This window comes from Engraulis encrasicolus, chromosome 11, assembly GCF_034702125.1.
Source record: "Engraulis encrasicolus isolate BLACKSEA-1 chromosome 11, IST_EnEncr_1.0, whole genome shotgun sequence".
NCBI classification, from domain to species: Eukaryota; Metazoa; Chordata; class Actinopteri; order Clupeiformes; family Engraulidae; genus Engraulis; species Engraulis encrasicolus.
The window spans coordinates 16,506,098-16,521,097 of NC_085867.1; the positions used below are offsets into that span (position 1 = coordinate 16,506,098).

General features: G+C 45.3%; 2 protein-coding genes across 3 annotated transcripts in view; one reads left to right on the plus strand and one right to left on the minus strand.

The window, feature by feature from the left end:
• vcanb (versican b) overlaps positions 1-15,000 on the minus strand; it is a 303,281-nt gene that overhangs the window by 259,103 nt on the left and 29,178 nt on the right. The window lies entirely within an intron of this gene.
• The window catches only part of ssbp2b (single stranded DNA binding protein 2b), a 126,092-nt gene that overhangs the window by 87,331 nt on the left and 23,761 nt on the right, over positions 1-15,000 (plus strand). The window lies entirely within an intron of this gene.

Genomic DNA, 15,000 nt, shown 5'->3' on the forward strand with positions numbered 1-15,000 from the left:
ACGCACGCACGCACGCACGCACGCACACACACACACACACACACACACACACACACACACACACACACACACACACACACACACACACACACAGTGAGACATTTAAAGGGCATTGGAGAGGAGTGGAGCAGAGTAATGTGCTAGAGCCGATCTCTCATCTGAGGTGCCATTCAGAGCAGTGTGCAAGTCTGTTTGGCGTGTGTGTGTGTGTGTGTGTGTGTGTGTGTGTGTGTGTGTGTGTGTGTGTGTGTGTGTGTGTGTGTGTGTGTGTGTGTGTGTGTGTGTGCCAATGAGACTGATCTGAGACTGATTGTCATGGCTGCCTCCTCTCCAGACACAGATGCACACACACACACACACACACACACACACACACACACACACACACACACACACACACACACACACACACACACACACACACACACACACACACACACACACACACACACACACACACACACACTAACATAATCGCAGCCCTTCAAATGACCGGAGTACACCAGTTTTCACTTGGTAATCACCGAATGATCCGGAAGACTGGAGCGTCTCTCTCTCTCTCTCTCTCTCTCTCTCTCTCTCTCTCTCTCTCTCTCTCTCTCTCTCTCTCTCTCTCTCTCATATCTATCATCTCTCCCGTTCTTTCGTTTACACACATACATACATACATACATCATCTCTCTCTCTCTTCCTCTTGCTTTCTCTCTCTATCTCGCTTTGCTCTCTGTCTCTCTTCTCTGTGTCTTTCTCTCTGACTCTCTCTCTCTCTGACATACATAAATCATCTCCTTCTCTGTCTCTCTCTCTCTCTCTCTCTCTCTCTCTCTCTCTCTCGTTCTCTCTTTTTTCCCCTTTGTCGGCCTCATTGTGATTCCTCCCCTGTCTCTGGCTGAACATGTGTTCACATCTCCTTTATCAGTCCGGCGTCACTGATTTCATGTCCTCCGGGGTCACGTTATCACTGGCGGGCGCAGGAGGAAGACATGGCACTGGAATAGCACACATGCGCCGGTATCATGCTGGATCCGTACCGGCTCTGTACCGCACCACATTACACCTCAGCACACCTCAGAGTAGTGCGGTGGTTCCCAATCTGGGGGTCTGGACTCCTAGGGAATAACGGAGATACTTCAGGGGAGTCACAGAGAGATGGCACTTTTTGGTATAACGTCTTGAAAATGTGTCATATGATATTTTCCGTTCCTTCAGTTGGCTAGCACCCGTATGCACTTCCACGGTTTGTATATTCCAAGCTTGTACATGCTTAAATTTAATTTCTATTTAAAATCTAGGTATATTAAGGGATAGAAAATGTTTGGCATTAGGACCATGGGAAGTGGAGTTTAGCGAGAAATGACTCCTGGGTCCAAAATGGGTTCCCAGCACAACAAGCTTGGAATATCCTCCGTTTCACTCCAGCAGTGATTTTCAACCTTTTCTGAACAAACGCCCCCATGACCTCATCACAAGCCTCTCAACACCCCCTTGACCTCATCATAAGCCTACCAACGCCCCCTTTAGTATTGAAAAAAAAAAATAGACTAATGCCCCTCAATGGGAACTAAGCCCCGCCCCCACTCAGCTGTATCCTTCTCAACGCCCCCCAAGGGCTCCCCAACGCCCCCTGGGGGGGGGGGGGGCTGAGGTGCTCCGTTGAGAAACACTACGATAGTGGAAGCGGAACAGAAACATTGCATCTGGTGGCACCATCACGGTATTTTTATGTGGCGTTCATTTGGTTACAACAACAGTTCCTTCACCTGGCTTTGTGGAGCTTCAGAGTCCTGAGGAAGTGTCCCTCAGGGAGGTAAATGATTGTACTCTACTGTATCTAAAATATCTGAGGAAAAAGGACACACACACACCCATCAGATAGCCAGGGCCACTGTTAGCTTTAGTCGGGCCCAGGGCAAATTCATTTGAAAGTGCCCCCCACACATACATACAATGTAAAGTGGACCCAATTCTTGGCCCCCTTCTCTCCCCATGGGCTCATGATAATTGACCCCATTGTCCTCCTCCTGTCGGCTTCCCTGCAGCAGATACAGTAGCACCAGAGATTCTTTAAGTATAGAGATATGCCAACATAATAGGTTTCTATGGGCACCTAACGTGACCAGGTTCCGGTCTGCCTAAAGGGGCGTGTCATAATGCTCCTAGCATTGAATAGAACAGTCCTTAGGTCTGCCTAGGTCTGCCTAAAGGGGGATTTCCCCCCCAATAATAGAAACCGGAAACAATGGGCCAATGGAAGCTCTCTCTCTACTCTCTCTGGTAGCACAGGTGTTCCATCTCCTCCTCAACCACTTTAAGGTCAGTGGTGTCGTTATAGATCAGACAGTAGCCGTCAGACGTATTTGATCCAATCTGCTCGGAATCAAACGTGATGAGTACTCAAGATAATCGGCAGAACAGAGAAATGTTTTGATCTGCAAAAACACAGGTGGTCCGTGTACTGTAAGATGATAGGACATCTGGCCTAAGGGGGTGTGGCCAAGCCAACACATTATTCCGTTAGCAGGCAGACACGTCTGCGGGTGAGGATGTCAGTAAGTGCATTTACGGTATATGCACATCAATTAACGATTTATGATCAGGTTTTTGGAATAATCGATTTGGTAAAGTGCTTATGTTAATGGAGTTCATCATCTGTTTATTGCAGCAAATGGTTAAAGAGCAATCCAATTAGCACAGGTGGATTTTTGGCTAATAAACTGATTTCTCACGACGTGTAAGCACTTTAAACTGGTCATAATCGGGCTACTGTTAATCTACCAATCGCGGTCAGTTTAGTGCCGCGCACGACACGTGAGTGCAACACCTGCAATTGATCGACTCGATGTCTTAAATGTGTGTAAACTCCAACAAACTGTTCATTCCAGTTAGCCGTTTATTACTAGTAATTGGTTCATTGTGGTCATGTAAACATGCTGGCGCTTGTGATGTCGGGAAAAAAAGAACCTCTTATGGAAATGTCATGTGGAGGCCTGTGAAGAGAGTCTTATTGAAAAGGGGATAAGGGAAAAGTCTCGCTCCCCTTGCCAGCTTGTTGCTAAGGAACCCATATCGCTCCCATTAAAGCTGTTTTCAAACCGGCCAAAACGGTGGCAGTGCCGATGCCCATTGCCACACCAGCTACACTGGGAAACAACACGACCCACGTTCATGCAGCAATGTTTATTTTACGGCGTGTGATCTTGTGTTACCATAATTGGACAGTTTACTTCATGAACCAATTTTTTGTCTTCGTGAATACTGTAATTATCGGTGTGAAGTGAACACATCAGTCGGTGTATGTACTATGTACAATATGTGTGTATGTACAGTATGTATGTATGTATGTATGTATGTATGTATGTATGTATGTATGTAATGTATGTATGTATGTATTTATGTATGTATGTATGTATGTATGTATGTGTGTGTGTGTGTGTGTGTGTGTGTGTGTGTGTGTGTGTGTGTGTGTGTGTGTGTGTGTGTGTGTGTGTGTGTGTGTGTGTGTATGTATGTATGTATGTATGTATGTATGTATGTATGTATGTATGTATGTATGTATGTATGTTTTATGGATGTATGTATGTATGCAGGGCTCTACATTAACTTTTTTCATCACCAGTCAAAATGGCGAGTAGACACTCACTAATGGGTCAAAGTGTTGAGTTGTCCTCTACCAGCCAAACCGCAATTTTACCAATATTTGGCCGGTTGGCTGGTGTTAATTTAGAGCCCTGTATGTATGTATGCATGTATGTATGTATGTATGTATGTATGTATGTATGTATGTTTTTTTAATGTAAGCTATCTCACAGTCTATAGTATGCTCTATTTAGTCTATTTTCGACACAGCAATCGGCTTCATTCGAGTGCATGGCTGTTTCATTTTTGTTTTGTTTTGCTGTGGGATTTTTTTTTTAGTCGGTATGGATGCAGCTCTCTGCAATCTCCAGTCTGTGAGAAAGAGGAGACTCATTTGTCCTTGTAGTTGTGTATGTTTGTGTGTGTGTGTGTGTGTGTGTGTGTGTGTGTGTGTGTGTGTGTGTGTGTGTGTGTGTGTGTGTGTGTGTGTGTGTGTGTGTGTGTGTGTGTGTGTGTGTGTGTGTGTGTGTGTGTGTGTGTGTGTGTGCGCGTGCGTGCGTGTGTGTCTACAGCTCCCCCCAACCTCATCAACACCACCCTCCCGCACCACACTATGCCACTCTCACACACATGTGCACACAGCACACCACACTACACACATGAGTGATTCTACAATTCGACTGCGCGGTTAACACAGTTTTCGTGGACACACACAAAATGGCAAATTTCATGTATAATGGAAAGCACAGTGGTCTTTCTGACAGATTTGTCATATTGTGATGATTACTGTGAATCAACATTTGCAATCGTCTTGGGCAAAACAAGTTTGTTTACATGCTAATATGAAGACTGAATCTGACATTTGGAAAACAGGACGGCATGAAAAGGCCCAAAACCAGTATTAAATATTCATTCTTGCTGAGGGAAATAATGCCATGTCTACACTTTCTGTATTATATGAAAGATAAATGTGTGCTAATGTCCAAAACATCATTGGATGCAGTTAATAGTTAGTGGAAATGGCAAATAAAATCCATGGACTTAAAAGCGCAGTCGAATCGTAGAATCTCACATACACACCACATCACACAACCACAAACAACATAACACACACACACACACACACACACACACACACACACACACACACACACACACACACACACACACACACACACACACACACACACACACACACACACACACACACACACACACACACACACACACACACAAACCCACCCACCACACAAACACACACCACCACACACATACTCTCTTACACACACACACACACACACACACACACACACACACACACACACACACACACACACACACACACACACACACACACACACACACACACACACACACACACACACACACACACACACACACATACATACATACAAACCCACCCAGCACACAAACACACACCACCACACACATACTCTCTTACACACACACACACACACACACACACACACACACACACACACACACACACACACACACACACACACACACACACACACACACACACGCACACACACACGCACACACACACACACACACACACCACCACCAACACCACCACACACCACCCCACCCACCCACACGCACACACACATGCTCAACACCGTACCACACCACCCACCAACCAACACACACACACACACACACACACACACACACACACACACACACACACACACACACACACACACACACACACACACACACACACACACACACACACACACACACACACACACACACACACACACACACACACACACACACTCCACATAAAAGGAATAAACACAGGGATGTGCCAGGCAGGCAGGGACAACACTATTGCTGCTGCTGCTGCCTCTGCTGCCTCTGCTGCTGCAAGGCGAAAGTATAAAAGCAGCAGCTGCATTATTTAAGGGGTTTTATCTCCTGGCCAGTGCATTTGCATTCACTCTGCTGCGTTGCCTCCTTTACTCCTCTCTCCTACTCTCTCTTCCTCTCTCCACTCTCCTACTCTCTCCTCCTTTCTCTTCCTCTCCACCTCTCCTACTCTCTCATCCTCTCCTCCTCTCCACCTCTCCTACTCTCTCCTCCTCTCCTCCTCTCCACCTCTCCTACTCTCTCTCTGTTCCTCTCCCTCTCTCCTCCACTCTCCTACTCTCTCCTCCTCTCTTCCTCTCCACATCTCATATTCTCTCTCTTCCTCTCCCTCTCTCTTCCACTATCCTACTATCTTCTTCTCTCCACCTCTCCTACTCTCTCTCTCTCTCTCTTCCTCTCCTCCACTCTCCCACCTCTCCTACCACTTCATTTCTCTCCTTCTTTCCTCCACTCTCCACCTCTCGCCTCTTCCTCTCCTCTTCTCGTCTACTCTCCACCACTCCTTCTGTCAACCCTCTCCTCCTTTTCTCCACTCTCCTTCTTTCTCTTGCTCTCCTCCTCCCCCACTCTCCTCCTTTCATATTCTCATATTCTCTCTTCCTCTCCTCCTCTCCCCCACTCCACTCTCCTCCTCTCCTCCTTTCCTACTCTCTACATCTCTTACTCTCATCCTCTCCTCCTTTTCTTCACTCTCCACCTGTATTCACTCTCCTCTCCTTCACTCTCTTTCCTCCTCTTTGACTTCGCGTTACCTCTCAACTGTTCCACCACTCCCCACCTCTGTTCTTATCTCTTCCTCTCCTCCTTTCTTCCACTCTCTATCCACCTCTCCTACTCAACTGTCTTCCTTTCCTCTTTTTCCTCCATTCTCCCCCTCTCCTCCTCTCCTCCTCCCTCCTACTTCCTCTCCTCCTTTCCTCAACTTGTTCTAGTGCTCACTCTCTTCACTGTGCTGTGTATCCTCCTTTCCCACTTTCCACCTCTCCTGCGCTCTTCCTCTCCTCCTCTTTTCCCAGTACTCACTCTCTCTCTCTCTCTCTCTCTCTCTCTCTCTCTCTCTCTCTCTCTCTCTCTCTCTCTCTCTCTCTGAGGTAGATGCTTTCCTCCACTCTTTCCAGTTCTCCCTTTCAATCTCTATCTATCTCTCTCAGAAAGTTGATGCACTCTCTGATGATCCACACCTATCCTCCTATCCTCCTCTCCTCCTCTCCTCCTCTCCTCCTCTTTTCCCAGTCCCCACCTCCCTCTCTCTATATTTATCTCTCCAATAGCCAATGCACTCGTTCACTCTACTGTTTTCCCCTCTGCGGCACTGTTCCTTCTCACCTCTCTCACCTCTCCTTTAACTTCTCTCTCTCTTCACTTCCTCAATCTCTTCCTCTTGTCTGTCTTTGCTAAGCATCTATACTTGTCTATTACACCCCGTCTTCCTCATCCTTTCTTTTCCCACACTGTCCTCCTGTCAGCTTCCTTTCTCCTCCTCCTCTCTGTTTCTGTCAGTCCATCAGTTCTCTCCTCTCCCGTACTCTCCTCTCCTCTCCTCTCCTCTCCTCTCCCGTCCTCTCCTCTCCCGTCCTCTCCTCTCCTCTCCTCTCCTCTCCTCTCCTCTCCTCTCCTCTCCTCTCCATTGCAATTCTCTCTCTTCTGCCATATTTTCTCTGGCCATCTCTTCTCCTCTCCTCTCCTGTCCTCTCTCCTCCTCTCCAGTCCTGTCCTCTCCTCTCCTCTCCTCTCCAGTCCTGTCCTCTCCTCTCTCCTCTCCTATTCTGCTCTCTCCTCTCCTCTCCTCTCCTCTCTCCACTGCGTTTCTCTCTCTTCTGCCATATTTTCTCTGTCTCATCACGTACGTACTGCCTTCCTCTTCCTCATTTGACTTCAGCATCTCTTCCCTCATTTTCTCTCCCTCCCTCTCTGACTTTCTCCATCTCTCCACTTCCCTTGCCCTCTACCGTATCTATGTTACATTTTCTCATCTCTCTCTCTCTCTCTCTCTCTCTCTCTCTCTCTCTCTCTCTCTCTCTCTCTCTCTCTCTCTCTCTCTCTCTCTCTCTCTCTCTCTCTCTCTCTCTCTCTCTCTCTCTCTCTCTCTCTCTCTCCCAGGAAGCATTGGAGCATATCATACTGCTCAGGCTCACTATAGAGTCTGCTGGGACACTCCAGAGAGAGAGGGAGAGATGGAGAGCGAGAGAGGGAGAGGGAGAGAGAGACAGAGTGAGAGAGGGAAATAAAGAGAGATAGAATGTGAGAGAGGGAGGGAGAAAGAAAGAGAGGTGAAGACAGTGAAAGAGAGGTGAAGACAGTGAAAGAGAGAGGGAGAGGGAAATAGAGAGAGAGAGACAGTGCAATAGAATACTAGAGGGTGGTGGAGGCTGTGCTTGGATACACCTGAAGCTCAGGAGCGGCCCATCCCACGAGCTGACCCACTATCACTTATTTATCTCACGGGGACATGCACATGCACACCACACCACAACACACACACACACACACACACACACACACACACACACACACACACACACACACACACACACACACACACACACACACACACACACACACACACACACACACACACACACACACACACACACACACACACACACACACACACACACACACACACAATATCCATCCCTCACCCTCCAGCTTTTTTCTCATTCCCTTTCCCCCTTCCATAAACTTCCTCCATATTTGTCCTCTCCCCCCTCCCCTCCCTCCCTCCCTCTCTCACTCCCTCTCTCACTCCCTCTCTTTCTGTCTTCCCCTCTAAACAACCCCTGTCTTCCTCCTCCTAACAACCCTTTTTGGTCTTCTCCTCCAGCTTTGTGTCAGGCTGTCGATATTCTGGCAGCCGGCAGAGAGTGTGCGAGAGAGAGAGAGAGAGAGAGAGAGAGAGAGAGACAGAGAGAGAGAGACAGAGAGAGTGAGAGTGAGACACAGAGAGAGAGATGCACTGATGTGACGCTGTTATTTTTGGGGCCACAGTGTGCTCCACCACAGCACAGCCTATCTGAACTTGCCATATGCCAAGGGCACGCCACTCATAAAAATAGGAACTGCTTTCATTTGGAGCTTCCTCTTGCTCTCTTTCTTTCTGTCTTCTCCAAATCGTCTTTTCTTCTCCTTCTTCCTTTTTTTGACTATTCTTCTTTTTAGACTCTTCTTCTTCTTCTTCTTCTTCTTCTTCTTCTTCTTCTTCTTCTTCTTCTTCTTCTTCTTCTTCTTCGTCTTCCTCAACCTCTCTCTTTCTCTCTCTCCTTCTTCATCATGTTGTTGCGGATGGTGAAACACCACGTGTTCCATATGGGCTGCACCACTACAGTTATGTTCATGTGTCACAGTCGATATGGGGAGGTCTTTTCCCGGTCTTACCCTGGGTGGAGTGCATTGAGAACCATTGGTGCATACACGTATACTGCATATATATATATATATATATACAGGAGGAGGTCATGACCCAGCCATAACCTTTTTGTGTTTAATCGTAAGGCCTGAGCCAGATGCATATTGCGTTAAAAAAAGATAGAGCATGGGCTTTCTAATCCTATATTCAGTGTAATTAACATACAGTATGTAAGTAAGTAACTGCCTGCAAATCCTGAAGCAGTGCCTTCACATGTTTTTTTCCGAGTACAGGTACTTGCATACAGTCTGTATTTCACTGAACATGGCTTCTCATCTCACATGTTCCATATAACATTATAGATCTCTAAAAAAGTACAGTATAGCTCTACTTTAGGGCGGTGGCACTGTTGAATGTCGTGTGTTGGATGAAATGCATTTGAGATCTTTTAGGCATTGCTGTAGGCCAACTCCTCTTTGTGCAGGGCAGCCTTGGCACAGTTTGCAGACCCATTCCCTATTCTGTGCTAGTACAAAGTGTGTGTGTGTGTGTGTGTGTGTGTGTGTGTGTGTGTGTGTGTGTGTGTGTGTGTGTGTGTGTGTGTGTGTGTGTGTGTGTGTGTGTGTGTGTGTGTGTGTGTGTGTGTGTGTGTGTGTGTGTGTGTGAGTTTGTGTGTGCGTGCGTGCGTGCGTGCGTGCGTGTGTGCGTGTGTGCTTGGTGCTCCTTTAGCCTTGTTCTCTTGTGCAACTTCAAATGCTATACTTGTTCAATAGCATCTGTGCTTTCTTGAAAGATAAGTAACTGAACGAATGGATGTCAATGGTGCTGGATGGTTTGAAAAGAGGCATATTGTCATGATTGAAAGAAAATACAAGGTTATTCGACAACGTTGGCTCGCATATGATGTATTTGGCAGTTGGTTGGGACTGTGTCTTTTCACTGGATTCGGGTCCTCTTTGTGACACAAAACACAACCCAACTTGTAGGCGGAGGGAGAGTCATTGGGTTCTCGTTTGGATGAGCAGGAGCCAGGAGATGGTTTGTTTAGCAGTGCCCCCTACAGGTGAATCAAGGCACTGCAGGGATGAGATCACTGCTGTGACTGCGTACCGACTGCAATTCAAGTCTTTTGCTTAAAGAGTGTGAGCTTCCCAGTTGTCTACACCAGGACTAGGGGCCCCTGGGCTACAGCTTGCTGTGGGTCCCCCCGGACGGCACATTTTGAGACAAACGTACCTAGGCGCTGACATAATTACAAGTTGGGAATTCAGGATGATATGTCTACCAACTGTACTTTCAATATGGCATCTTGTCACAGTTCTGCATTTTTTTTTTAAATTTTTGCAAATTGGGGCCCCCTGACAGGTTGGGCCCCTAGTCTGTAGCCATATCTAGCCTGTGCATTTATCCGGCCCGGTCTACATCACCACCGTGTTCATGGCTGCTTCTATGTCCATCTGCATTGCATCTGCATGTCATAGACACGTGTTTTATTGGCCAGAGAGCACAAGGCTGGAGTAAAACAGCTTTTAATTTACACATACATGTACAGTGCACACCAATGAGTACACTTCTTTTGAAAAGTAACATTTTGAACAATATTTCGATAAGCATACATTCCGGAAATGTGCATACAGGAAGTCTAATTCAACATCTGTTGAGCTTACAACAGAAATGATGGTGGTGCAAAAGTGACCACACCTCTATGTTAAAATACCATAGAGAAGATCATTATCTGCTTCTGTTGTCACAGTACATGTTGGTGTGCATGTTTCTTTTGGTGAAATGTAGCTTTCCGATGTTGATGGCATTCATGCAGCCCTGAACCATGTCAGTGCCACTGCCATACTACCAGAGAGAGTAGAGAGAGAGAGGTTCCATTGGCCCATTGTTTCCTGGTTCTATTATGCCCCCCTTAGGCAGACCTAAGGACTGTTCTACTCATTGTAGGAGCATTATGATATGCCCCTTTAGGCAGACCGGAGCCTGATCGCGTTAGGTGCCCATAGAAACCTATTATGTTGGCATATCTCTATAGAATATCTCTGATACTACCATGCTTATCAGGGACGGATTATCATTTTGTGGGCCTCTGGGCCTGCGATGACACAGGCCGATAGGCCAATAGGTCTACAGGGGCCCTGTCAGATACCAGGTACCGGTTCAGCAAATGCAAGCCATTTGTCGGGCCCTGCAACGACATTATTCGGATCCCCAGGCCCTACATAACATAGCCTATACACCATTAAAGGGGCCCCTTCAAATAGATGAGTAAATATCCCATGTGTCAGGGCCCCATGTAACATTATTCAAGGGCCATGAAAGAGGGTTCAGGGCCCTATGACGCACTATACTATTTGATCTCCTCCGTCATAAATGAATGACAAAGCATGTGGCATATGGCATAAGGGCTTTATTGACACATATTACATAACATAACCAGTGTTCCATGACTTCAGGGGCCCAGTAGCAGTAGGTTATTCAAAATTTCTGCGCGGAGGCCTGGGCCTCAGGGCCCCCCCGGGGCCCCCCGGGCTCTTGGGCCCCTGGGCCTGGGCCCGGTAGGCCCGTTCAGTGATCCATCCTTGTATGCTTATCTACTGTATGCATACTCACTTGGTTACAGTATCACCACTTATGCTTGACACCATCTAAAACAGTGTTTCTCAAACTTTGTCAGACCAAGGACCACTTTGTCCCCCCCAAATATGGTCAGGGACTACCTGTCAACTAATTTGACAGCTTACGGGTGATCATTTGACACTGCCAATTTCGATGCAGATCACTTACTTTTTATTGATATTTACAAGCCTGTCTTATAGGTGAAAATATGACTTCAGCTATGTTTAGCTTTGTAATAATGTTACAAATATAGCCTACTGCTAGCTTGTCTTGGAAAAGTAGAAATCCCCTTGCGGACCACCTGAGCTCTGTCGCGGACCACCAGTGGTCCCCGGACCACACTTTGAGAATCACTGATCTAAAACAAATGTGTTTATCTTGGTGTGATCAGACCACAGGACATGGTTCCAGAAATCCATGTCCTTTGTCTGTCTGTTTGTTTGTTTGTTTATGAGACCATGATAAACAAATTTGCCTTAGATGGTGTCAAGTATGTGTGGTGGTAGATAAGTGAGTAGTACCAAGAAAAGTGTCCCATGCTTAGTATGACTGGAAAGGTTTGGAGCTGCATGAATGCTGTCGACATCAGAAAGCTGAATTTCATCAAAATAAACATGCATTTCAACATGTACTTTGACTACTGAAGCAGATTATGTTCCTCTATATGGAATTTTATCATGAGGTGTACTAACTTTTGCACCACCATAATTTCACAAACATTGAAAAATATGTAATTAAAGTTATCTAAGCTTACTTTTCTGTTGTAAGCTGTTGTGAGCTATCTTGATACGCACATTTTGGATATAACTTGTGTGCTTATTGAAATATTGTTATTGTATATGTTACTTTTTCAAAAGGGGTGTACTCGTTATTAGTGTGCACTGTATGTTATGATCTGTGTATGAAAGTGCAGTGCCTAAAACTTGTAGCTTGAGGAAGCCCATTAATTCAGTTGACAGGTCTCTGAAATAAGTAACCTCCTTGGTCTGAAAAAGTTTGAGAATCACTGGTGTAAACTCACGTCATCCGTCACAATCTCAGGCTCTTCTCTAACTCCCGTAGAATGAATATGCACAGTGAGAGAGTTGCAGGAGTGGCCCAACAGCATTTTAATATTTCATCATCAGCATGACGTCACTGTAATCTGATGACTTCCATTTAGTGTGAAGGGAACTTCTGACAGCCTGTGGTGGTGGTGGTGGTGGTGGTGGTGGTGGTGGTGGTCCATGAGCCTATGGTCCAAGTCCAATCTCACGTTCATCCAAATTCTTTTCGTCGGGTGTAGGCTCATGAGTCCATGGTACCTAGAAGGCCATGCTCTAATGACGATCATTATTATCAGGGGATGGGTGAACACATACTTATGGAAGAATTCTGGCAAATTTCAACATATAGTTGTATTGCTATGCTCACATTACCATTGACTACTCTTCAGCTACACACTACACTACACAATACCCTTCAGCCCTGTATGACATATTGGCCATTCTAATGGGGGCATGATTAGTTTACATTAAAACAAGTCCGACAGGCGGACAACAGATGCGTCCGTCTATGCCCGTTCTGAACCTTTTTTGCCCAAACGCCCCCTTGGCCTCCTCATAACCTGTCAAGGCAATTTATCAATAAGCCTACCATGTACTGTATAAGCCTGGATTTGAAAAAGTACCATAGGATTTCAACAGTGTTGGGCAATTTACTGAAAAACTGTAATGCATTGCTGATTACATGTTACTGTCTTTTCAAAATAATCCCTTACACTACAATACATTTAGCAATGTGGGGACCTAAGGCGAATTTAGCTTAGGGGGGCCATCGGTCCATCCCATATCACATTTTTTTTAACATAAAATCTCTATTTTTGTTAGGCTATTTTTATTTTAATCACGATTTTTTATTTAAAAAAAAAATAATTACAAACATAAAAAACAGGCAAACATTACAATGAATTACAATGAAACATTTCAATGAATAGGCTATTTGCAATTTTGCATAGGCCTACATTAAATAAACTAAAATGTGAAATTCTCTTTTCACTTTAATATGAGAGCAGTGATGTCCCCCCCTCACTGAAGTGTTATTTCATGTGTGTGCATGATGCTGTCACCTATTTGAAGTGACGTTGATGTTGGATTTCATGGAATACTTTTAAATGCCGCTTTGGGAAGAAAACAGAGTAGGCGACAGGTGAACTGTATTTCTGTCAAAACAGTGGTTTGCAGGCGTTTGCGTTTTCACGTGGATATTGTCTTCGTGGACCGTAACAGACAAACCGTAAGTTCCATAAACTAATCAATGAGACATTTGCTACGTGTACATGATGTTTTTAAGTCGGATTTAATAGATCAGATTAAAGTAGATCGGATTAAGAGTTATTTTGCGACGTGTATACATGGCAATTTCACTTAAATGCGATTAAACGTCTGGGGAAAATAAAGCATTGCGATTGGACTGAGGACGCACGTGCTGAGTGAGCCAAATAAGGCGTGGGGGCGTGGTCGCCAAACCTCCGGGGAACTACTGGGACACAAGCTTATCTTCAGCCCGAAAATGAATTCCCTCAGTGGACTCAAGGCTGGTAAAATCCCCTTTGGGTCTGGTTCTTTCAAATGCTAGTTAGCACCCTCCTAGCTTAGAAAAACGAACTGGTGAAAGGGTGATGTGGAGTAACTTTGTTGTGCTTAATTACTTCGTGGGGCACTTTTACATCAATATATGGAAGCCACAACATTTATAGTCGCTTAGGGACTTTAAATTAAGCAAAACTTTCATGTGAAAATCAACAGGAAGTGCCGCCATCTTTTTCTCACTGACAAAGAGCACGGGCTCTTGGCGCCATCGTGTGGTCAACGAGCATGCGTGGAACGACCGGATTTATTGTAATTCTGATTAAAAGGTTACATGACAGAGGAACGTGTTTAATCGGATTTAAAAGAGGAATAAACCACCCACTTTAATCGGACTTAAGTTTAAATCGGAATAAACTTAAATCCTGTTCGGTAAGTGTTTACATGATGTTTTTAAAGTGGAATTAAGTTTTAATGAGATTTAAAGTGAGTTAAATCGGATTTAAATGCCTCATGTAAACGTACCAATTGGCTACGTGTACATGATGTTTTTAAGTCCGATTTAATAAATGCGATTTAAATAGATCGGATTAAGAGTTATTTTGCGATGTGTATACATGGCACTTTCACTTAAATGCGATTAAACGTCTGGGGAAAATAAAGCATTGCGATTGGACTGAGGACGCACGTGCTGAGCGAGCCAAATAAGGCACGGGGGCGTGGTTCAATGCCACCGAGATGCAGGTCATCTTCCCCACGAAAATCGTTGCCTCAGGCGGACTGAAATCACAACATTTCCCCCTTTCTCCCTGGATCATTTACAATGCTACATTGGCTACCCTGTTAGCATAGAAAAACGAGTGGTCAAATGGTAATGTGGAGTAACTTTGTTGTGCTTCATTACTTTGTGGGGCACTTTTACATCAATATATGGAAGCCACAACATTTATAGTCGCTTAGGGACTTTAAATTAAGCAAAACTTTCATGTG